Source organism: Schistocerca gregaria, chromosome 2 (genome assembly GCF_023897955.1).
Source record: "Schistocerca gregaria isolate iqSchGreg1 chromosome 2, iqSchGreg1.2, whole genome shotgun sequence".
NCBI lineage: Eukaryota > Metazoa > Arthropoda > Insecta > Orthoptera > Acrididae > Schistocerca > Schistocerca gregaria.
This window is the reverse complement of record NC_064921.1, coordinates 873,744,574-873,768,736: the sequence shown is the minus strand read 5'-3', so window position 1 is coordinate 873,768,736 and position 24,163 is coordinate 873,744,574. Positions and strand designations below refer to the sequence as shown.

Sequence of the window (24,163 nt, the reverse complement as noted above, 5' to 3'; positions counted from 1 at the left end):
AATTGATTGCAATTGCTAATACAAAATCGTGGTAATTTAAAAACTGGTCAATCGAATGTCTTAGCTGACACCACTGTTGAAATAGGACCAAAAGGCGCTTCTATCAAGCAGATGTGAATAATTGTTTACACAATATTTAAAGACAATTCGTTGTCACTTGATGTCAGTGCTCTTGCGCAGGAATATTAGCTCATTTATTTATGAGCAAACCTTTATCTGTAATTATTGTGAATGGTCTGAGTTGACCGGATGTTTATAACATTTCTTTATTTCAGTAATGTTGTAGAATTACTGTTGTAACCCATTAGTATTGTGCGGGAAGTGGTCAAATCATATCTGTGCAACTTAAGAACGATGTACTTTTGGAGGGGATGGCTTTGAGGCGAAGGAGAAGCAGGGAGTGGCGGAACAACGCTTGAGTCAAGTGAAGAGAGACTTTTTTTGGGTGGTATGCTCAAGGAATGCGATTCTGGACACTTTCGTGTTTGTTCTGGAAGAAGGTCGATCTAACTCTGATAAAAGTGCGTTTTTCGGTCGACTGTGTGTATGATTCTGAGCGGTGAACGGCCCCTACGTTATAACTTTTTCCGTTTGCATACGCAATTAAGAACAGATAGTGTGTTTTAATTTGCAAATCCTACGTTTTCACACGTATTGGACGACTGGTTAGGTTGGAGATTCTGTTATCACTCCCGTAGCGTTCTCAACGCAACTTTACTGCATCTGATAAGGTAATTTTCCGTCTGTATTTTAAGTGGATATCATAGGGCAACTTTCCGTTTAGTTAAGATGTACTTTCATGAATAAACTTTATTCAGCATAATTTTCTGTCATCTACATCAATTACAGACGTTAGAACAGAATCCTTTTCATTAAATTACTCATTTATCTTTTATTTGATATTTCTGCGTATTTTATTAATTTGCAATTCTAGGCAATGCACAGACTATTTGATTGTAGGATCACAGCTTATTATTTGCTGCAAGCTAGCTGCTGGACATTAAAGCAGACGTGTGGAGTTCGGTCGCACGACATTATCGAGCTATGCTTTTTTAAGCACAGCCGTGCATAGTCCAGACGTACGGGCAACATCATGTAAAGACGCAGCTGGTTTGTGGAATGGTGTTAAGAGAGCGACTACTTATCAGAAAACCGTTAGGTAACGTCTCAAAAGTAATGATACACCAAATCTGTAAGAGAACAGCACACGCTGCCTAGCCGACATGTAGGATCAAGCCATCTGAGGGCGACAGGCTTGAAGTATTGCTGAGGTCCTCGTCCTCGAATGGCGAGTAATAGTAGTAGCAGTAGTAGCAGCAGCAGCAACTACAGCATCAGTAGTAGATAGTGTGGGGGCTGCTCACAGGAGCATGAGACTCACTGCCTTTTTGAGGTGCTCCCTGTGGGACACCAACGGTTGTGGCTTTCTACAAATCTAAACTATTTTCTATCCTACTATATTCTTAATATATTTCATATCCTACTATCTTCTTAATACATGAAGTTTTAATTCTAAGCGTTTCCTTTTGCTAACTAGTTTCCAAGTACTTCAAGCTGCAACATCATTAAAAACCGTTAACAGAACAAGAAATCAATTAAGCTTGACATTAAATATGTGTACGATTTAATATTATGGAAATACGACCTGTCTCAGTAACTAGGTCTCAAGTTATCTGTAAATGGTAGAAGACGAAATAAAATAAAAAAATTAAAATGCTTATCAACTGCAGGTTTTAGCTAGCGAGATATGCGTGGCTTACCGCGAAATTATAACCATCGCGAGGTATTAACAAGGTAGCTTTTACTAGTGCTATTCCCACTACGAAAAGTGACTGTGGCGTACGTGAATTCACACGCTGCACCAGATGCTCCGAATTATTATGCTTAGAATGTTTTTAATGGTACATATAAAGTTGGGGAATACACTGGTTCTCTTGAAATATGAAAGTCAAAGCAAAAACTGAAATGCGGCAGATCCTGGTGTCACATCTTTGGCAACGTGAATCGAACATTTAAGAGATCAGCATTTACAGCAGTCTACGTCATCGTGTAGGACAGTGAACGTTATTAAAGTTTCTGATGAAATATACTTTCGTAAAAATAGCATTTCTTACTGCAACAGAACAGTTTTTTACTCTGTACATCAATCTAGTCAAAAACAGTTGTAAATTATCAAGCAATCCTGTGTCAAAGTTAAGTAAATCTTTTATTTATTTATGTAATAAAGTGACCTAATGTTTCATGTGTCCTTCTTTGATGAGCTTTCTCACAGAGCAATCAAAGAACCCAGAGTTATGGTCGCATGATTGTAGTTTCATGCGCTCACAACATGGAATACTAGAATTTCGGAATACTAGAAGTTATATCTTTTTCATTTTTAATTGCTATTGAGGGAATAAAATCTACGACGATAAAATCTATTTTTAATAAGATCTAAAATTCTTATGTCTTTCGTCAACAATTCTATTGTATTTCAGACTGCCACAAAAATTATCGATATCTAAATAACAAAAAAAAGACAAAAGAAAAGAATTATTAAATTTGAAGATGGGGGACAAAAATACGAAACTGTGCTCATAACCACAGCACTAACAACTATGTTTTACGCGGCGAGAGCTGTCTGATGAAGTTGGTACAGAACTCTAACCATCATTTTTATCGTTAACTATTGAGGATCTGCACCTAACAAGGTGAGGTCCCTAGCGGTGGCATCGACTTTTTAAAACCAAATATACGGTGATGTAGGTTAAGATCCCAGGTATTACGAACTGCAGCCCTCATTTAAAAGTAACTGATGAAACAAATTTTCGGAATTTTGCGTAACACTCCCTACCATTAAAAACAATTCATTATATTGATTGGTTGTGTGGTGTAATGGATAGGATAAGGGATTCCCATACTGGACGTTGTGGGTTCAAATGTCGTCGGGTGCATCTTTTTTTTAAATTTTTGATCTTTATCGAAATACTTTTGATCATTATTTTTATTAAAGTAATTAATTTAAAAGTAATTTTTTATTTCTATTCCTCTGTAATACAATTTTAATCACTGTATGAATTTTTTTTTGTTTCATTTTTCTTTACATCATTCTTTTTCCACTCTAAATTTTTGTGAAAGCGAATTTACTGATATCTATCTATTATAATGTGCAATTATTTGAAAGTTGTGATCTATCATTAAAAACCAAAAGTCGAAATAATCTGTTTGTATTGACTGTCAAGAGTGTGAAAAAAGTATTTTTCGTTACAAGATGTACCAGCTTTTTTCCATGGCAATCGTCTCACAAACATTTAAAATGTAGCCTAAATTTCTACTGCACTATGGACAAACTAATGCAAATGAAGATTTAAATGAAAGAAGAGTTTATAAGTGGAACGAAATTCAAGCAAAATGAGGATAGATATAATGAATGCAATAACGTGGACGAAAAAAATAGGCTGATAAAACAAAAGAAATTAAATCGAAAAATACATAAAATCAATTAGAAACAATGAACAAAGATTTCAAGTGGGGAAAGACTGATAGGGAGAAATATGGGAGCAAAGGGAGAAGGTGATACTATGATTAAAATGATGCGACAAAGGACTGGAACTATAAAATTACTTTTAAATCAATTAATTGAATATAATAAGGTCAACGTCACTTCGATAAACATTAAAAAATATAAAAAAATTTAAATCATCTGACAAGATCCGAGCCCACAACCTCTTACACAATAACTCCTCGTCCTAGTCATTAGACTAAACAATCAACCTACGAAATTAGACTTTTTTTAATGCTAATGAGCGTCACGCAAAATTCCGAATATTTTCTTCGTCAATTACTCCCAAACGAGGTCGCACCAGTGTGAATGGCTGCAGTGTGTGATACCTGGGTTCTTAATCTACATAACCGTGTACATGGTTTCAAATAGTCGATCCCACCACTGAGGACCTCTCCTGGTAAGACAAAACAGGTGACCTTTTATTTTCACTCTTCTTTCACCATCGTAAGTTTCGACTGTGCGAGAGAGCGATCTATGGTGGGTTTCCCTTTTGAGACGAAAAGGCTGCCACCTTGTAGAGAGGCTTCAGCCGCTCTCTTCTATGCAAAAAAGATATAGATTAAGTATTCAAAATAATAGAAGATTATCACTTGGATAAATAATTCTGTGGCGTGCCTTAAAAAATTAATTAAAAATAGCATACCTATCGAGTAAGGACCTTAATCGTCCAATTAAACATAATAATAGTTAATTGCCGGAACAGCTAGTCATCTTAACTAAACTGCCTCCTACTCTAGTGTCGTTCCATTGAATGTGACATTGGTTGCACATTTATTTAAGCAAAAAGTAGTATTACAAACGTGCTGGACAGCTGCTTCGAGGAAAAAAGAGCACCAATGTTGTCCAGGAAGTAGAGGGGTATCAGGTATGCGGACAGCATGGTGCCGAATGTACACCACTTAGAGCTGCCAACTGTGACACGTGGTAGCCCTTGGCTTGAGCAAGGTAAAGGCGCCCATTCACAGCCCAGCTGGTCCACCGACCTTTTCGCCGACTTGTCCTAATGTGTATGGGCACCAGCCACTGCTTGTCAGGCCCTAACTGCCTGCACTGATAGAGCATCGGCTCGCAGGCAGAAGTTCGCCGGTCGAATAGACGGAACCGGACGACAGACCCGACCTGAACTCATTCGCCATACACAGGGGAAAGGGTCGGGGCAGACCCGCTCGGCAGACGAGTCAGAGGGCTGATCCGCCTGTGTGTGGGGGCCTTAACAGTCGAGGGTGATTCTTTCGAGTCACTTCCGCCTGAGACAATATGAATCACTGGATGGCAAGATTTCCTCATAATTTCCTCTTTAATGACATGACTTCATTCTTCGACCTTACACACATAACTAGACACTTTTTTAGCAGCCTTAGAAATGTACACGAAGACCTTCCTTCATTTTAGGGGTGGGGGGGAGGAGGGGGAGGGGGGGTTGGAGAGAAAAATAACGAGGCGTCAAATCTGTAGAGTAGTGTGGATGCTGTACTATTGTTTCAGCCTCCTAGGCTCTTCAATAGTAGCAAGTAAAGTGTGTGGCATGACATTCTCTTGTAACAAAAGGTTATTTTTCTCCCTTTGCATTTTACTGAGGCGCTTTTTTTCTTTTACATACCGGGGAGCCTGAGTAACAAATTGAATTAATGGCTCTGACTGGTTCCTCTATGCTCTTGTGGAACTTGCCTGTCGCAAACAGAACTGTACTTATCACAATGTACCATAGTTACAGGCCCGCTAGCCTTCCATCTGTTCTCCCAGTGACACAAAGCGCTAACGCCAAAACAGCGATTACCATAAACTGCTTTGATCTACCTTAAATTTGAACTGTAGCAACATCTTTCATTGTTGGAATTTAGTGGCAGCAATATGCTTGTATTGTTACGAGTTTCTCTCACTAGAGATAGAAATGAGCTTCGTATACTCGCCTTAAACTCGCCTTCGAGTCCTGTAACGTCATCTCCGAACTCGCCGGTTCCGTGTGCCTTTACATTCGATTCGTGATTGTGCCGCAGCTCACCCGTCACCAGACTCTGTTGCGCAGAAGTGGTCTGAACTCGCTCTAAAAGGAGAGCAAGTACTCGAGTTCGCAAATATAACCGCAGACTCGCGGCATTCCCGCTACATATGCAACCATACTAAAATAAATTTCCGGCATTGAACTATAAATTACTGTTCATTTATTTCATACAATCAGGATTTCAGCTTTATAGCCATTCTCAAGTGCAAGCTGAAATGTCACAAGATGCCCGACCTGCGTTAATGAAAGAAGCAAGTTACATACGAAAGTAACGACTGATCCGTTAGTAATGAATATTGCTCAGTTGTTATATACATTTATACAGATACAACATATTTGCGGACTGCTGTAATTTACTGTAATATTTGTTATGTATTCACAGAATGTCTAATAAATATGTTGACTTACATACACTTTTAACGCGTTACCGAGTCTGTAACTACAGTACCGGAAAGCATGACGCGAGGACGAACTGCAATCTCTAAATAATGATTAATTATTAAAGTCTGTTACAGAAATTAATGATGAGCTACACAACTCATTGTTAGCCCACCGAAGAAAGTTGTCATGACCAAACAGCGCGCTTTTCTGTTGCAGGGTTGTTGCTTTACAACAGCAAGTTCTTGTACTCATCTACTGCACTAACAATAAGTAACGACTAGCCTTACACTCCTGCATGCTTCAGTAAGAGAGAAACGAGTCGACGAGTGTGGAGCGACCGCAGCGCCACAGTTCTCAGATTCGTCATACTCGTAGAATTTCAGCGGCTTGATTTGTGAAGTTAGCAATCTACAGTAGTATTAAACTGATACTCGCTCCCTTTATGATCTCTATTCCTTACGTGTTTACATTTCGGCTGCAACAGATAAAAACGGCAGTGGAATGCAGATAATTGAAGTTGCAGCAGAGACTCCACGCGAAGTGTACAAAACAGTTACGTACCATCGCAATTAAGGTTGGTTGGTTGGTTTGGGGAAGGCCAGACAGCGAGGTCATCGGTCTCATCGGGTTAGGGTAGGAAGGGGAAGGAAGTCGGCCGTGCCCTTTGAAAGGAACCATCCCGGCATTTGCCTGGAGTGATTTAGGGAAATCACGGAAAACCTAAATCAGGATGGCCGGACGCGGTATTGAACCGTCGTCCTCCCGAATGCGAGTCCAGTGTCTAACCACTGCGCCACCTCGCTCGGTCGCAATTAAGGAGTAAAGTGCTTAGAGACATTACTGACCATTCAAGCCTCGTAGATGACAGTTTCGCAGACAGTTACCTCCGTCAGGTTACAATAAAATAAAATACTGGAATAGTTAAATAAATATAACAAAAACTTTAAAATTAGACGTTTGCATTAACATTTCTACAAAAACGCTTAAATCTGAACTATGCATATCTTCCAAGTAACTGACAATTTTCACCTACATTACATTCTGCCACCTGATAGGCACCTAACCCCGTGACTGTGTCCTGAAGTTCGCCATTGGACTCAAAGCGTTGGGAGTGAAGCCATCTGCTAATGTGCATCAACAGATGGAAACTGAATGGAGCTATGTCCGAGCGGGCGTTCAAAAACATCCCATTTTGTGTGAAGCAACAATTCACGTTCTTCATTTGTGTGGCCATGTCCGTACTTGCTTTACAATTCTTGAGGCTATTTTTGTTCTGTCATTGTAACTGCAAAAATGCGTGTTCTCTTCACCAGACGCCTTTCGCTTTACTAAGGTAAAGCATCATCATTGGTCTATAGTTAAGTTATTTACATTCTGATTTGCTTTGAGATCGAAAAAACAGTTACGACAGAACAAAAATACCATAAGAAAAATTCACGTGTTTGGTGTGCAGTGTGCGGCGGGGCATGGTCATTCAAAAACACTATACAGATCGCAGCGCTTGTCTGGGATGGCTAGTTCCAGTTTTCTTAACATCCCATAGTCTGCCTCAGAACTGATTGCCGTTCATGCACATTATGTAGAATCCACACACAAAAATCCTTTAGCTTCTGATAAAACATAACCTGGGAGTTTGGCGGGCTTTAGCGCTGTGTTTGGAGAGAATGATCGACAATGTCGGTGGCTGTTCTGTTTATTCACTAGTAGAGGAAGCCTATGTCGCATGGCCGGTCACGATTCTGTTCAGTAGACCTCCTTCTACTGCATCTCGATGAAAAATAGTCCACAGAGGCGTTCATTAGTTGAGTTTCGTGGTTTCCAGACGGGAGATTTTGAATCGCTTTAAGTACTGTGTTTATGGTGCTCTATATGTTTAGTCATGATCTCACGTGAAACGAAAAGCTGTCGGCCAAATGAGATATCGTCAAATGCTGCTGTTTACAAATATATTGCTTAATTTTGGGTAGCAGGACATACGGACGGCCCCTTTTGTCATCGTTGGGAGAGCACAAATGGCTCTCAGCACTACGGAACTAAACTGCTGAGGTCATCAGTCCTCTAGAACTTAGAACTACTTAAACCTAACTAGCCTAAGGACATCACAGACACCCATGCCCAAGGCAAGATTCGAACTTGCGACCGCAGCGGTCGCGCGGTTCCAGACTGTAGTGCCTAGAACCGCTCGGCCATTTCGGGTGGCGGGAGAGGACAGTTCCATTCTTAATCGACCTCGCTAACTTAAAGCTTTCAGATATCACGTTCTGTCACGAGCGTCCACAGAAATTTATCCAAGAGGAAACAAAATTCTTAAATTGTCGTTTTTAGGGTTCCGTACCCAACCTGTAAAAACAAATCACTCCGTTGTCCGTCCGTCTGTTCGGCCGTCTGTGGAGACCCTTTTCTCAGGCACGGGTTGAAATTTATGTCACATACTAAGGTCTACGATCCCTTGACGGTGCAAACAAAATGATTCAAATGGCTGAGCACTATAGGATTTAAAATTCTGAGGTCATCAGTCGCCTAGAACTTAGAACTACTAAAACCTAACTAACCTAAGGACATCACACACATCCATGCCCGAGACAGGATTCGAAACTGCGACCGCAGCGGTCGTGCGGTTCCAGACTGTAGCGCCTAGAACCGCTCGGCCACTCCGGCCGACACGGTGCAAAAAATTTAAGCTTCTATGTCAATGCAATCGAAACATTCAGTGATTTGTGTTACACATTTTGATACTCGCAAATTCATTCATCAAAACCTATAGATGAATTATCTAAACTGACGGAGGAAAAAAAAATAGTCAAGCATTTTAGAGGTTTCCAATTCACTCAAGATTTACTTCGCAACAGTGCATATGAATATGAAGTGATTCATTTACAGATTAACAAGCGGTTCTGAGGAACCAAGTATCGACACCATATTAGTATATGGTGTAACCTCCACGGGCGCTAATGCAGGCGCTGAGTCTGGCATCCAATCGACCGTACAGAAGACGAAAGCTGTCCTCTGATACGTTATTCCATGCCTGCTCGACCTGTTCAAGCTGTTTTGTGAGTGTTGTTAGATAACGAGTCGTACAAGACACTTCTTGTCTCATCGTACGCCACACGTGTTCAACTGGAGACTAGTTTGAATATCGTGCTGGCCAGGCAAGTTGCTGCACATCTTGCAGAGCATGTTGAGTTTCCTGGGCAGTGTATCGGCGAGCCTTATCCTGTTGGAAAACGCATCATCTTCCTGTTGCAAGAATGGCAAAAGAACAGGCATAAGAACATTCTGCACGTTCCGAACGCTGGTTAGCGCCTCCTCCAGAAACACCATACGTGAACAAGATTTATAGCTGATTGCACCGCAGACCGTATGGCATGGAGGTGGGGTTGTGGCCAGTGTGACTTGGACGAACGCACTCTACGACACAGGGCTCACCGTATCAACGTCGTACGCAGAAACGACAACTTGCGTACGAGCAGAATCTGTTTTCATCGTTGAAGACGACGGCGCGCCATTCCATCTTCCAAGCAATCCACTGAAGGCTCTAGTCGAGCCGCGCATGTCGATGATGTGGCGTAACTGGGAAACGGGATTAAGGTGTGCGTGCCCGTAGTCCCAAAGCTAATACTTGTTCCCAACAGCTTGTGATGACACATATGGGCCCACAAGCCCTCTTATCTGTACTGTGGTTGCTGTACAATCTGCCATTGCTGCCTTAAAATACGACGATCCAGACTGGCGTCTGTGCTGCGTCCACGTCCAGAACATCGTCTACGAGGGTGAGAATGTTCAAGTGGCCACTGATAGCAGCATCGTTGCACATCTGACGTAGCACGTCTAGCATGTGTGGCATTCCTCAGAAAGGGCCATCCCATCACTCTGAAGGCCAAAATTTGACCTCTTTCAAAATCGCTCACTTAGCTGTTGGAAGCACGGGTACATCTCCGTGAGATGGTTGCGTGCTTCCTTCACAAGCGCGCATCATGCTGAGTCTATTAAAGGGTAGACACAGATGGCGCTCTGGCAGATACGCCACTACGATATGTTGGCGGACGACGCTGAAACCATTATCAGTACACCTATCACCCAGATGGCGTATGTCGTCATCGGATTAAAATCCTTGTCGTCTTTCCAGGCAGTGTTTATACACAATTAAAATTGTGCGGAACCCTAAAAGCGCGGGTCCTACTCTTGATTGAATGAGTTTGAAACCGTCGTGACAGAGGAACTAAATTTGGTAAGGCGTACACAAACCTACCTTCTGTCTTTAGCGACGGGTAGTTATCTATTTTGTATTTTCAGCTAGAAATTTTTGTTACCTAAACGGTACGCACACTTCAATAGTATATGCAAAGTACAGCATTTTGTTATTAATTTGGGTGCCTCCTATTTGATTCAATGATCTTAAATTACATCCCCGAATGATTAAACCGAGGGTATCCAAAGAGTTATGAAATAAAGCTAGAAAATATTCACAAAGGAGTTCAAGCAACTTACGGGATTGCAGTCAGATGACGTCTCGACAGTTGTCAACATTTCGACAGATGAAGACCCCTTCATTTTGAAGTCACGAATACAACGAGGGAGTCCTGAACAGGTAAATTTAAACCGTCAATAGGTGGAGCTACCCCGACCAAGAACCATAACACGGCGTATGCATAAAAATACACGCCGTAAACAGCTGGCGCCACAACACAAGCAAAGATGACCTACGTCAGAAGTTAATCGATAGTAAATGTTTATTACCAATGGGTGAGCAAGCAGCAGTGACTCTGTGCCTCCGTTGTTTTACCAGCACGATTCCAAGCAGAATTTAAGCAAAATCTTCCGTCGCCATTTACAAGTTCATCCCAGTAGCTGGATGCGCACGCCTGAATCTTCGTCCTGTTGTATTTAATACGCCATGTTCTGGAACAGCAGATTTACTCGGCTGTTGTAAGCGCCTGTGACACTTACGTTTTGTACACCGGTCGTCCACAGTCTCGATGCTCTGACCAATGTATGAAATACCACAACTCCAGGGGATATGGTACGCCACTGCCTTAAGCAAACTGAGATCTTCTACAGATCCTAAAAGGATCCAGTCTCAAATGGAGGTCGAAAAACACATTCACATCATGTTTCCGCACAATACGACTAATACTTTTGGAAATGCAACATGCCTAAGGCAAAAAGGCCGTAGATTTTGGTGCCACCTCGTTGTTTTCATCTGTTATCCTACTCATGGTTGGTCGATGGCGCAAGGCGTGTCTGCTCTGCCTTTCATTATACCTACTCTGGCTAAAGGTGATTTCGAAATGGACTAGATAAGCTGGCAAGGGTTTAAGCCTAATGTGATGTGAGCACTGTGTACCAAGGTACGCTGAACCGGACGGTGACAACTATCAGCCTTAAGAAACAAATCAATATCTAAACGACATGTTCCAACGTATCATCAACCTTTCTCCTAATCAATACATCGACGAAAGGAAGGCACCAACCCTTGCCCAATTCCACAGTGAACGGAATGTTATGGTTATTGGGTGTACATGTTCTAAAAAACTATCCAAATTCTAACTGCCAGGAGGCCAAATAACAGAAGTATCGTCCAGGCAAGTTTTCAGGCACGTTCCCAGAAATCTTGCAAACAAACTTACAAAAATAGGTGACAACAGCCTCCCCGTCGCAACTCCATCTGCTTGCTCATGAAACTAGCCACAGAATAATAATTAAGTGGAAGTCAACACATTTCGAAACAAGTTGAAGTTGGGGTTGTACGAGAAAGCGACGGGGAAAATATTGAGGATACTGTTTCGACACTGTTCTATAAATCATCTTGACCGGTGAACAGCGCTGAAACCGCCGCCGCACCCACGAATCGGCATAATTTTTCGTGAACAGATAAAAAACCACTACTAAGATATATAGCAACTGGTAAAGTCACAACATTTCCCGTCGCGCTCAGCGAAGTTAAATCTGCGGTTTTTTAGAATAGGATTCAATCACTGCCAGAAATGCGAGGGAATTCTGTAATGAATAAAAAGCATGTACCCAGAAACTCCTTTGAGGGCGTCTATGCATTCGGTACATACGCTGTATTAATTTCACGATGACTATCATGAGATGTGAATTTTATGTTTGCTACTAAAACCCGTGTTACAATGAGGATGTTGCATTTGCTGAGCTTTTCAAATGCAGTGCTCTTGTGAACGGTCACTCTAGGCGAACTATAGGTACTGTTAACTTCCCGCTATCGCAGTTCCAAGCGCCAAACCCACTTTTACTGCTACTTCATGACTCAGCGTAGCGACTGGCCGGTACATGTAAACGAAGCTTACTTTCCGGACAGCTGAAGTACATTGTGAATATTCGCTATAGCTGAAGACGGTTACGCGTAGAGAAGTCAGAAAGAGGCCTTTAACCAACATTAGGCAACAAACGGTTGATGACGATGATGATGTTTGTGATGAAATATATCCTGAGCCATAAATGCAATCGGGTGGATTCGGAGTTTCCAGCTTTGGAGAATACGCCTACTACAGGACATACATTAGGGTAGAACACCAACCAAGTCAGCAACTAGACTGATAAATTCCTTGAGAGAAAGATTCTGTCTACCGATCTCATACACTCCTAAGAAGTTTTGTTCCTATGTTAAATCAGCAGATAGGTCAAAGCCACTTTTGCTGACAGTCAGTGGCCTCGAAACGGAGGAGAAATATTAAATTCTTTTTCCTATAACTGTTTCGCCGAGGAAGAAAGTACTCAGATTCTTCCTTTAAATCGCCGCACGAACGCCAACATGACATATGCGAGAGAACTTTTTTCACTTCTAGAGACCCCTCTACCTCACTGAGGCGACAAAAGTCATGGGATACCTCCAACTACCGTATCGAACCTCCTTTTGGCCAGGGTAGTTTAGCAACTCGATGTGGCATGGACTCAAGAAGTCGTTAGAAGTCCACTGCTGCTCTCCAGCCGCCCATAACTGCGATAGGGTTGCCGGTGCAAGTGTCCCACATTATGTGACATAAACGTTCCATCGAATTCGTGTCGGGCAATCTGTGTAACCAAATCATTCGCTGGAATTGTCCAGAACGATCTTCAAACCAATCGCGAACAACTGTGGCCTAGTGACATGGCGCATTGTCATCCACAAAAGTTCCATCATTGTTTGGGAACATGAAGTCCATGAATGGCTGAAAATGGTCTCCAAGTAGCCGACATAACAACTTACAGTCAATGATCGGTTCAGTTGGACCAGAGGACACAGTTCGTTCCATGTAAACACATCCCATATCATTATGGAGCCAATACCGGCTTGCACTCCGCCTTGTTGACAACTTGGATCCGTGGCTTTGTGGGGTCTACGCCACACTCGAAACCTACCATCAGTTCTTACCAACTGAAATCGGAACCCATCTGACCACGCCACTGTTTAAGAGTCGTCTAGGGTCCTACAGACATGGTCGTGAGCCCAGGAGAGGCACTGCGGGCGATTCCGTGTTGTTAGCAAAGCAACTCGCGTTGGCCGGCCGCGGTGGCCGTGCGGTTCTGGCGCTGCATTCCGGAACCGCAGGACTGCTACGGTCGCAGGTTCGAATCCTGCCTCGGGCATGGGTGTGTGTGATGTCCATAGGTTAGTTAGGTTTAAGTAGTTCTACGTTCTAGGGGACTTATGACCTAAGATGTTGAGTCCCATAGTGCTCAGAGCCATTTGAACCATTTGAACTCGCGTTTGTCGTCTGCGGCTATAGCCCATTGACGCCAAATTTCGCCGCACTGTCCTACCGGAAACGTTCGATATATGTCCCACATTGATTTTTGCTGTTATTTCGGGCTGTGTTACATGTCTGTTAGCACTGACAACTCTGCGCAAAGGCCGCTGCTCTTCATCGTTAAGCGAAAGCCGTCGGCCATTCCGTTGTCCTTGGTAAGAGGTAATGCCTGAAAATTGTTATCTTCAGCACACTCTTGACACTGTGGATCTCCCTAATGGTTTCTAAAATATAATGCACCATGCGTCTAGCTCCAACTACCATTCCGCGTTTAAATACTGTTAATTCCCGTCGTGCGGCCATAATCACGTCGGACACTTTTTCACATGAGTCACCTGAGTACAAATAACACCTCTACCAGTGCACTGTCCTTTTATGCCTTGCGTAGGCGACACTACTACCATGTGTATACGTGCACATCGGCATCCCATGACTTGTTACCTCAGCGTACATCGCTAGAGGAACGAAGGTTCGCTCCAAGTGATTGTGAAAATGCGCACGTCGTTTTCGTTTGCCAGAAGGGTCGTCGAACAGTCGAATACTACTCTAGGCCTATATCACTATAATCAGACTTTGAAGAATTTTGGAACATATTTCACGCTCCAGTTTTATTAGCTTTAGGGATACCCAAAATCTCCTATGTCCGAATCAATACAGATTCCACAGACAACATCTGAAACCCAGCTAGTCCTGTTCGATCACGACACCTAAAAGGAAGCAGATCTCGACGTCCCGGTTGTTGACGGGTTCCTTCACTTCTGGAAGGAGTTACACAGTTCCGAACTGTCTGTCATCTAGTGAACAAAATAGCGGATATGGATCTTTTATGATATTACTGAAGAGTTTTGTGCATTCTTAATGGAGACACAGAAGTAACTGTGGGCCTACCTCATAGGAGTGTTGTAGCTATGACACTGGAAGCAGTCACACCCATTAACAATCAGTGAGTATGCATACGAAGGCAGACTGAGATTCACTGGAAGAATCCTCAGTGAGTGTAGTCCACCGATCAACGTGGTAGCTTACGAAACAATCGTCCGATCAATAATTTAACATCGCTCGCCAGACTGGGATTCGTAGCAGATACGTTTGATAGACGAAATAGGGAGGAACCAGTGAAAAGCAGTGCCCCACAGATTCGTTTCGTATGCGCGAAAGCGTCACGCAACGGCAGGCGTTACAAGAAATGCGTTTGCGAATCACAATGTGTGTAGAACAATCCACTGATACAATACTTCCTCCTGCATATATAGGACCAAGAAGACAAGTTTAGAGAGATTCAGGGTCACACAGAGGCTTACCAACAGTGATTCTCCCCGCGCACGATTCGCGACTGGAAAAAAAAGAGGGAAGTGACAAGGTACACAAAGTAACCTATGCCACACACCATAAAATGGATTGCAAGGAGTATATGTAAATGTAGATGTAAAGACAGAACGTTATGTTTGACAGATAGTCATTGACAGAACAGAGTGTTACATAATCTTTATATTTGCGTTATACATTAATGATCAATTAATTATATTAATCGTAGCTGGCAATTCAGAGTTTTCCCGATTACGGTGCTACGTCTCGGAAAAAAACACTGGTGTGCAAAACACGAGAATGAAAGAGACTTTCGCATGTTGTTTCACTGCCAAATATCATTAAAATGGTTCAAATGGCTCTGAGCACTATGGGACTTAACATCTGAGGTCATCAGTCCCCTAGAACTGCCCGAGGCAGGATTCGAACCTGCGACCGTAGAGGTCGCGCGGTTCCAGACTGTGGCGCCTAGAACCGCTCGGCCACACAGGCCGGCGTCGAATATCATAGCTCGATGAAATTTGGACCATACATAGGAAGAACTGCCACAGTACAGTACAGAAGATAACTCAAAGAAACACACGATGACACGAACAAAAATGAGGGTTCTGTTGAAAAGCAATATTTACACTGGAGTCACTGCAATTCATGAGGATCCCCTGGATTGCCAAAGGCGGGATATTGTTCTTAACAGGGTGTAAGATCACTATGGACAGCAATTCATGCTCTGAAACGTGCTCGCATGCTGGCCGTATAGGTTGGTACAGGAGTTCTTGTGGTAGGGCGTCCCAGCCCTCCGCCATCGCGTTTGACAACTACTCGACGGTTGTTGGTTCAAGTGGACGTGCTGCAATTTGGCTCTCCAACGCACCCCTCGCGTGCTCGTTGGGATTCAAGTCGGGGAAACGGAAAGGTTCGTCCGTTCGCCGAATGTCCTCTCGTTCGAAAAGCTCTTCCACCTGCGCTGTTCGGTCCGGCCGTTGTGGCCGAGCAGTTCTAGGCGCTACAGTCTGGAACCGCGCGACCGCTACGGTCGCAGGTTCGAATCCTGCCTCGGGCATGGATGTGTGTGATGGCCTTAGGTTAGGTTTAAGTAGTTATAAGTTCTAGGTGACTGATGATCTTAAATGTTAAGTCCCATAGTGCTCAGAGCCTGAGCTGTTCGATGCCTTACGTGTTCCCACCTCTCTCCGTATGAGTGTTCGTAATACACGTTTTTGTGTTCCAAGAGTTATGGAGTTGGAGAGCATAATGTTGCATGGGCGTACTGACCGCCAAAACTCTGAACACGGTACATGGATCAATGTTATTGTGCATTCGGCCCTGACTTCAGCCTTATGGATGACAATGCACGAATGCATTTAACTGCGCAGGTGGAGGAGCTCTTGGAACGAGAGGATGTTTGGTGAGTGGACTGGCCTACCCATTCCACCCTTAGTCCCCTACTGCCGACATAAACCCCATCGATCACGTATGAGACGCGTTGGGGAATGTACTGTAGCACATCCACATGCACCAATGACCTCCCAGTAGTTGTCAACAGCGCTCGTGGAGACATGGAACTCTCTACTACAAGGTCTCTTTATCAACCTTGGGGCCAGCATGCGGGAACGTTTCAGAGCATGAATTGCTGTCCGTAGTGATCTTACACTCTGTTAAGAACCATGTCCCGCCTTTGGTAATCCGGGGGATTCTCATGAATCGCGGCACTCCAGAGTAATCATTGCCTTTCAACAGAACCATCATTTTTCTTCGTGTCATTGCGTGTTTCTTTGAGTTATCTTCAGTATTATACTGTGGCAGTTCTTCCTACGTATGGTCCAAATTTCATCGAGCTATGATATTTGACAATGAAGCATCATGCGAAAGTCTCTTTCATTCTCAAGCTTCACACATCAGTGTTTTTTTTCCGAAACATAATAGTGTAACTGGGAAAACTCTAATTCCCAGCTACGATTGATATAATTAATTGATCATTAATGTATAACGCAAATACAAAGATTGTGTAACATTCTGTTTCTGTCAATCACTATCTATCGAACATGACGTTCTGCCTTTACATTTACATCTACATCTCTCAATCCACCTACTGTGTGGCGTAGGTTACTTTGTGTTACCTTGTCACTTCCCTCTTTTTTCTACCGAATGCTACCAATACTACCGGAATCCTACCATCTACTACGTAATTTATGTACTGAACCAAAGTTATCGAACCACAGCATTGGTAGAGCGCAACTTGTGACTGCGGAATAGAACGGCTCGGCGAAAAAAGTGCTAAACCACAAGAGCATATTTTGAGCAAGTACTTATTACACATTTGATTAAGTTCAAAGAGAAGAATACGAATACCACAAAACATACCGTTTTATATGTAGTTAAGTTCACACTGAATCCTGTTGCTGAAATGTACAGAAACGGTATTCTCCAGCATATCTCGCGCGCGACAAACGTTACAATTAGTTAACGAGGTACACAGTCATTTTTCCTTGCTCAATACGTACATACAACATCACAGTGTTCCTACGTAATTCTGTGATGCAATGTAGAGCGCCTTACTGGGTACACAGGCATATATGTAGATGTTAAGTGTGAATAATGAATTATTGCTGGGCGTACTGACGTTGTGAACGGACATCCGCCTGGCCTGAATTGAACGACATGGAAACGTCACAAGAGTTTTTTAAGAAAGTCGTTAGATTTTGTACTCTCAATGGTGTATAGTTCTGATACACAATCATATTTCCAATTTGGCAGTTATTTTCCTGTTACTCTTGAGATTTTGCATATAAAACGTATATGGTGTCTGCCGCCACTCCACGTTTACGCGGGCTTAGCGATCTGTGTCGAAAATTTCATAATGTAATTAGTACACTATGTGTATTTGCAACTCTATGGCAATTCCACCGAATAACGTTTTATAATAATCTTTTTTAAGCATTATATTTTCCATCCCCACTTCTGCACAAGACTCGCAGCTCGTAGGGTCAAAGCACTAATATCCCGAAACAAAAACAGCAGAGCGGCACAGTAGCACGAAGCCAAATTCTCCCCGGCCTGCTTTGATTTGTGTTGTTCGGCTCAAATCTTTGGCTGCCAGCCCATATGTTTTATAACTTAACTGCGTATCTCCTCTTTCTAGTGTAGTAAGGTATCTGGCGAATAATTTTATTTTTTCTCTGCTTCAGTCTTTGAGAAAAACTACTCATCGAATAACTGAGAAGGCGTTCCCGTTTAATCCGTCAGCTCTGGCACAAAAAGGCGTTTTTACTGTCGCAGGACATGATTATCATCGCCAGGGGTAACATCTGTGCTTCTAGCGGAACTACTGAGCTTCTGGCATAACAAAGAGAGAATTTCAGGTAGGGTTACAGCACTTTTGAAATCTATGTAGCTGTAAAAAGACTTGTAACTTCAGTGAGAAACATTGTTCCTACTCAAACTTGGGAAAAAAATCTCTGAGAATTCCAGGTGTGAGGAGTAAGAGGCGTCAAGAAGCTAATGGTAAATTAATGATGAGTGGGGGCTGGGGTGGAGGGGAGGGGGGCAGCATACCACAATAATGACTTTTCTTTCCTCTCAGCTAAGCTACATGCCAGCCATAAGCAATAGTTTATTGCAGTATTTAAACATCGATAATTTGTGTGAAATAATAATTAACATATTTTGAGTATTTTAAAATTTGAGATTTACAAACCCAATAACATTCAATTTCAATGTTAGGTTAAAAACGCAGAATTTCAAAATGGTTCAAATGGCTCTGAGCACTATGAGACCCAACACCTGAGGTCATCAGTCCCCTAGAACTTAAAACTGCTTAAACCTAACTAACTTAAGGACATCACACACACCCATGCAAAGGGCAGGATTCGAACCTGCGACCGTATCAGTTTCGCGGTTCCGGACTGAAGCACCTAGAACAGCTCGGCCACCGCGACCGGCCACAGATTTTCCAGAGATTTTATGCAGAGATATTCCCTGAGATCTTCCTGATTTTTCCAGATACAATGTTAATTCCCTGAGAATTCCTGGTTTTCCAGAAGAATGGTCACCCTCAGGAACATTAGAATAATCGCATTAAAACGAATGACACTAGGACATCGCCCAAATGTTAACAGCAGCAGAAGGAAATGGGCGTGCACTGGCATGGAGACGCAAAAATCCTTAATGAGAGCCCCTTTACGCTCCAACTCTGCAACGTTCCCTTTCCCCAATTTCTGCCGCTTCACTTCTCTTCATTCTCACGGAGCGTGATGGAGCAGAGGTTAGTACACTGGACTCGCATTCGGGAGGACAAAAGTTCATATCCCTGTCGTACTTCGTCTCTACTGATCTCCTTGCCTCCTATCTATCTTGAAGTTTCAGGACATAGTTTAGCAGCTTAACTCTTCTTTTAACCATGTTGTACAAGTGAATGGAAACAGTGTCACGCGGCCTTAGTAACATTAAGGGGAGCAGGGTTTCCAACGAAATAATTTCAGTGGAAAACGAAGCTTTATTTGATCTGAAGTAATACGCGTGCTTGGAGTTGACTGGGCCCATGCGGTATACACTGGTGTGACAAGGTAATAGGACAGCAATCTGCACATATACAGATGGAGGTAGTATCGCGTACACAAAGTATAAAAGAGTTGTGCGCTGGCAGAACTGTCATTTATTTCCAGGCGTTCCACGTGAAAAGGTGAACGGCGTGATTATGGCCGCACGACGGGAATTACCAGACTTTGAACGCAGAGTGGTAGCTGCAGCTAGACGCATGAGACATTTACAGTTCCGAAATCGTTAGGGAATACAATTTTCCGAGGCACACAGTGTCACGAGTGCGCCGAATATACCACATTTCAGGTGTTATCTCACACCAAGGACAACGCAAAGGCCGATGGCCTTCACTGAACGACCGAGAGAAGCATCGTTTGCACAGAGTTGTCAGTGCTAACAGACAAGCAACACCGCGTGAAAGAACCGCACAAATCAATGTGGGATGTATTTTGAACGTATCTGTTACAATAGTGCGACGAAATTTGACGTTAATGGGCTATGGCAGCAGAAGGCCGACGCGAGTACCTTTGATAACAGTGCGATATCGTCTGCAGCGCCTCTCCTGGGCAAGTGACCATACCGGATGGACGACAGAGGACTGGAAAACCGTGGCCTGGTCAGATGAATCTCTTCTTCGGTTGGTATGAGCCGAGGGTGTGCTTCGACTGTGAAGCACACCCCACGAAGCCATGGACCCAAGTTGTCAATTAGGCACTGTGCAACTTGGTAGCGGCACCATAATGGCGTGGGCTGTGTTTACATGGGATGGTCTAGTTCACTGACGGGAAATTATTACATTCGGATACTTACAGACCATTTGAACCATTCATGTACTTCACGGTCGCAATCAACGGTGGCATTTTAAGGATAACAATGCGTCATGTCACCTAACCACAACTGTTTGCGATTGGTTTGAAGAACATTCCGGACAATACGAGCGAATGATTAGGCTACCCAGATCGCTCGACATGAATCGCATCGAACATTTATGGGACGTAATCGAGAGGTCAGTTCGAGCACAAAATTCTAAACCGGTAACATTATCGCAATCGTGGAGGGCTATAGAGGCAGCATGGCTCAATGTTGCTGCAAAAGGAGGTCCGTCAACATATTAGGAGGTATCCAACGACATTTGTTAGCTGAATGTAGCCAGTGAGTCGGCTGAGTTTCACCAAAAGTTTCGGGGTTCGAGTCCCCCTTCGGGTTCCTTTTACCTTGTTGTTCCCGCGGTGCCTTGAATCATTACAGGCGAATGCTGGCATGGTTTCTTCGGCATAGCGCCAATGCTTTTGCTGTCCCGTCCTATTCTACATGTGCTAATGCCCCAGCACTGATGACCTTGCCACAGACTGGGCGTCCTACTCAATCCTCTTCTTTCTCATGGGGTTGTTGGTCCTTTTTAACCTGTTTAATTAATGCTCTTAATACTGTTCTCTGCTGCCAAAATGGTAGCTACTTTATTTTCCTAAATTTTTAGTTTTCACTTGGAGCGTTTACTTTAATCTTTCGCCAGAAAGGAAAACTGAACTACGGCTTCTGGTTTTACAGTGATTCAAGGCCAGCTCCGACCTTATATAGACAGTGCCAAATGCGAATGCTGCTTAATGTTGGTTGAAATGTGGAATACTTACTTGCTTTCGAATCGAGACATTTCTATTTACAGTTAATAATGGCTCTGAGCACTATGGGACTTAACTTCTGAGGTCATCAGTCCCCTAGAACTTAGAATTACTTAAACCTAACTAACCTAAGGACATCACACACATCCATGTCCGAGGCAGGATTCGAACCTGCGACCGTAGCGGTCGCGCGGTTCCAGACTGTAGCACCTAGAACCGCTCGGTCACTTCGGCCGGCTACAGTTAATGACTTTTGTTATTTGGGCAATGACGACACAGAAACTGTAAGTAAATCTTTATGTTTGTTTTGTATACCTTAATCCTCTGCGACGTAATCTGTTACTATAAGTATTAGCTGTTTATAGCAATGAAAAACTAAACATTCATTTCTGGGTCTGAGCACTATGGGACTTAACATCTGTGGTCATCAGTCCCCTAGAACTTAGAACTACTTAAACCTAACTAACCTAAGGACATCACACACATCCATGCCCGAGGCCACGATTCGAACCTGCGACCGTAGCGGTCGCGCGGTTCCAGACTGCAGCGCCTAGAACCGTTCGGCCACCAAAGGCCGACTAAACATTCATTTCTTGAATGGTATCAACTTGCAACACTGGCTATCACAGCATGGATTAAACCATCCTCTTATTTCATATTGTTCAGCACTACGTAGTTCCTGCTGTGGACTCATTCTCAAATATAAAGTATAACCCATCAAACGCACATACCTGAGTTACGGTCAACTTACTTTAACTGTCATTACAAACTACAACAATGTAACAACGTATCAACGTGGTACAAATCCCTAACCAAGTAGCGATTCTTAGCATCTTGTTGACGTTGTATGAAATCGATATTGTGAATGCTGCAGCTTGCCAGCCCGAGTGGCCGAGCGGTTCTAGGCGCTACAGTCTGGAACCGCGCGACCGCTGCGGTCGCAGGTTCGAATCCTGCCTCGGGCACGGATGTGTCTGATGTCCTTAGGTTACTTAGGTTTAAGTAGTTCTAAGTTCTAGGGGACCGATGACCACAGCAGTTAAGTCGCATAGTGCTCAGAGCCATTTGAGCCTCTTTTTTTTTGCTGCAGCTACATAAAAAAACACACGTTTTGCTGATATCTGCACGAACTGCCCAAAACGCTTGATACGTACGCGATATTTGCTCTATTGCACACACATCCTGTTGAGTTTGTTACGCGTCTATTCCTCTCGCCGCCCAGTCCCCCACAAAGCGTGGACCTCGTCCGTTCCTTTAACACGGCGGGCCTTCATATCTCACCTTGGCAGTTAGGGAAGTAGGCCAGGATAAATTAGTGCAACGCGCAGCCCTCCACAGCTGGCCCATTCATCTGTGGGACTTAAAGTACCCCAGAAAATAAACAGCGACACTTACCGTTAATTATGACCGAATTCTCCTTGGACGCGCGGTCCGTCAAGCATGAATCTTCCTAAAAGGCGATTTGTCTTGTTTAGCGCACCGGTCTCAGACAGGTCCCCCACCTTGCGCCACGCTGCCAGAGACAGACGTCTTTCCGCTCCTGTGTTGACTCAAATGTCCGGAAGACATCGCCCAGCCTGTGGAGGCATTCCTATTCATTTCCGTGGCGGGAAATACGAGCATTTCTTTGCGAAACGTTGCGATGAATGTACCCAACGGAACACCAAAACTGTTTTGTGGCACTTGTCGAACATATATGAAACTCTTATCACATGAATCACGTTTCAACTTTTTGTTACTTTTTATGCATAAATAAAGTAACGAAAAAATAAAAGTTGTTAGCAGTTTAGACAATAGGCATCTCAACAACGTTTCTAGCCCCCACTATCTCGTTACGAATACCGTCGCCTGAGGGGCCAGCAAATATTTTTACTAACTTTGAATCCCTCATTTTCATCCAGTTCTGTGTTGATCAAGAAAATAGTTCTTAAGATCCAGAGAAAGCTAACAACTGCTTGGGAGGGAAATCGAAAAATAATGTGGATGGACGGCAAATGTAGGGGAGCAGATTATAGAGACTCTACGAATAACGCGTTCTGATTTCATATTCTAAGTGGGGCACTCAAAAGCCTCTTATCGTGGAACATGAACTGCAAGAAACATACATATGACGATATATGTCCCACAAAAGTTGCGACAAACTTCGGGGGGCTGCAGACGGTGTTTTGAGGGACAAATAGAGGAGAGGAACCCACGTTCAGAAACGTCAGCCAACGATGCTATTGTGCGTCGGATTTATACGCGACGGCGCCTGCCGCTATGCCACCCCTTCGGCAGCAAACGTGACTTTGTACACTGACAGACTGTAGGCGGAACGTCTTACAATGTTGTTTGTTACTTCAGTGATCACGACTCATTACCACGATCACCAGCGGAGAAGATGCAGGTAGCTGCTGCGCAGGAAGGCTTTGTTTCCTATAAATGAGATGCTCTGTTGCCTTGATGGATTACGGTTTTGAAGCACAGATTTTCATCTGCACTTTATTTTTTAAAAATAAACTGTGGATGGAAACCCATGTCCTAAACCGTCACCCACCGAGAGACTACAAAGCATCCCATACATAAGATACAAGGGATTTCTGCTGCTAAAACAGCAGCTAATTCCATCTTCTCGACTGGCGACGTAGCAGTCAATGGTGATCACTGAATAACATACAACATTGCGAGTCGTTCCGCCTACAGTCCGTCTGCGTAAAAAGTCACGTTTGCCGCTGAAGGGGTGGCCCAATGGCAGGCGCCGGCGCCGGCACCTGTAACTTCGACGCTCAGCAGCGTAGTTGGAAGATCCTTCTGGACATGGGTACTTGTCGAGGCTAGACGCTATACGTGAAAAAGGACAGCAAACTTTCAGAGGAAGAAAACGAATTTCTCTTCACAGCGTGTAAACACCCCCCTTCCCCCAAAACTACCGCTCGCACATTTGTTAATCTTATCAATGAGAGAGAGAGAGATAATTACTTCTGTTACTTTGTTTTTATTATCTTTGAAGAGATATTTCCCCTGGATGTTGGGCAAACTATAGTCCTTT

The 24,163-nt window shown here is 43.4% G+C and overlaps 1 protein-coding gene and 1 non-coding gene across 8 annotated transcripts in view; one reads left to right on the top strand and one right to left on the bottom strand.

The window, feature by feature from the left end:
• LOC126335273 (TGF-beta-activated kinase 1 and MAP3K7-binding protein 3-like) overlaps nucleotides 1-24,163 on the bottom strand; it is a 430,472-nt gene that overhangs the window by 281,298 nt on the left and 125,011 nt on the right. The window lies entirely within an intron of this gene.
• On the top strand, nucleotides 22,017-22,100 carry Trnas-gga (transfer RNA serine (anticodon GGA)). The gene is given in 2 exon segments: nucleotides 22,017-22,056; nucleotides 22,066-22,100. It is a non-coding gene; the product is annotated as a tRNA-Ser (tRNA).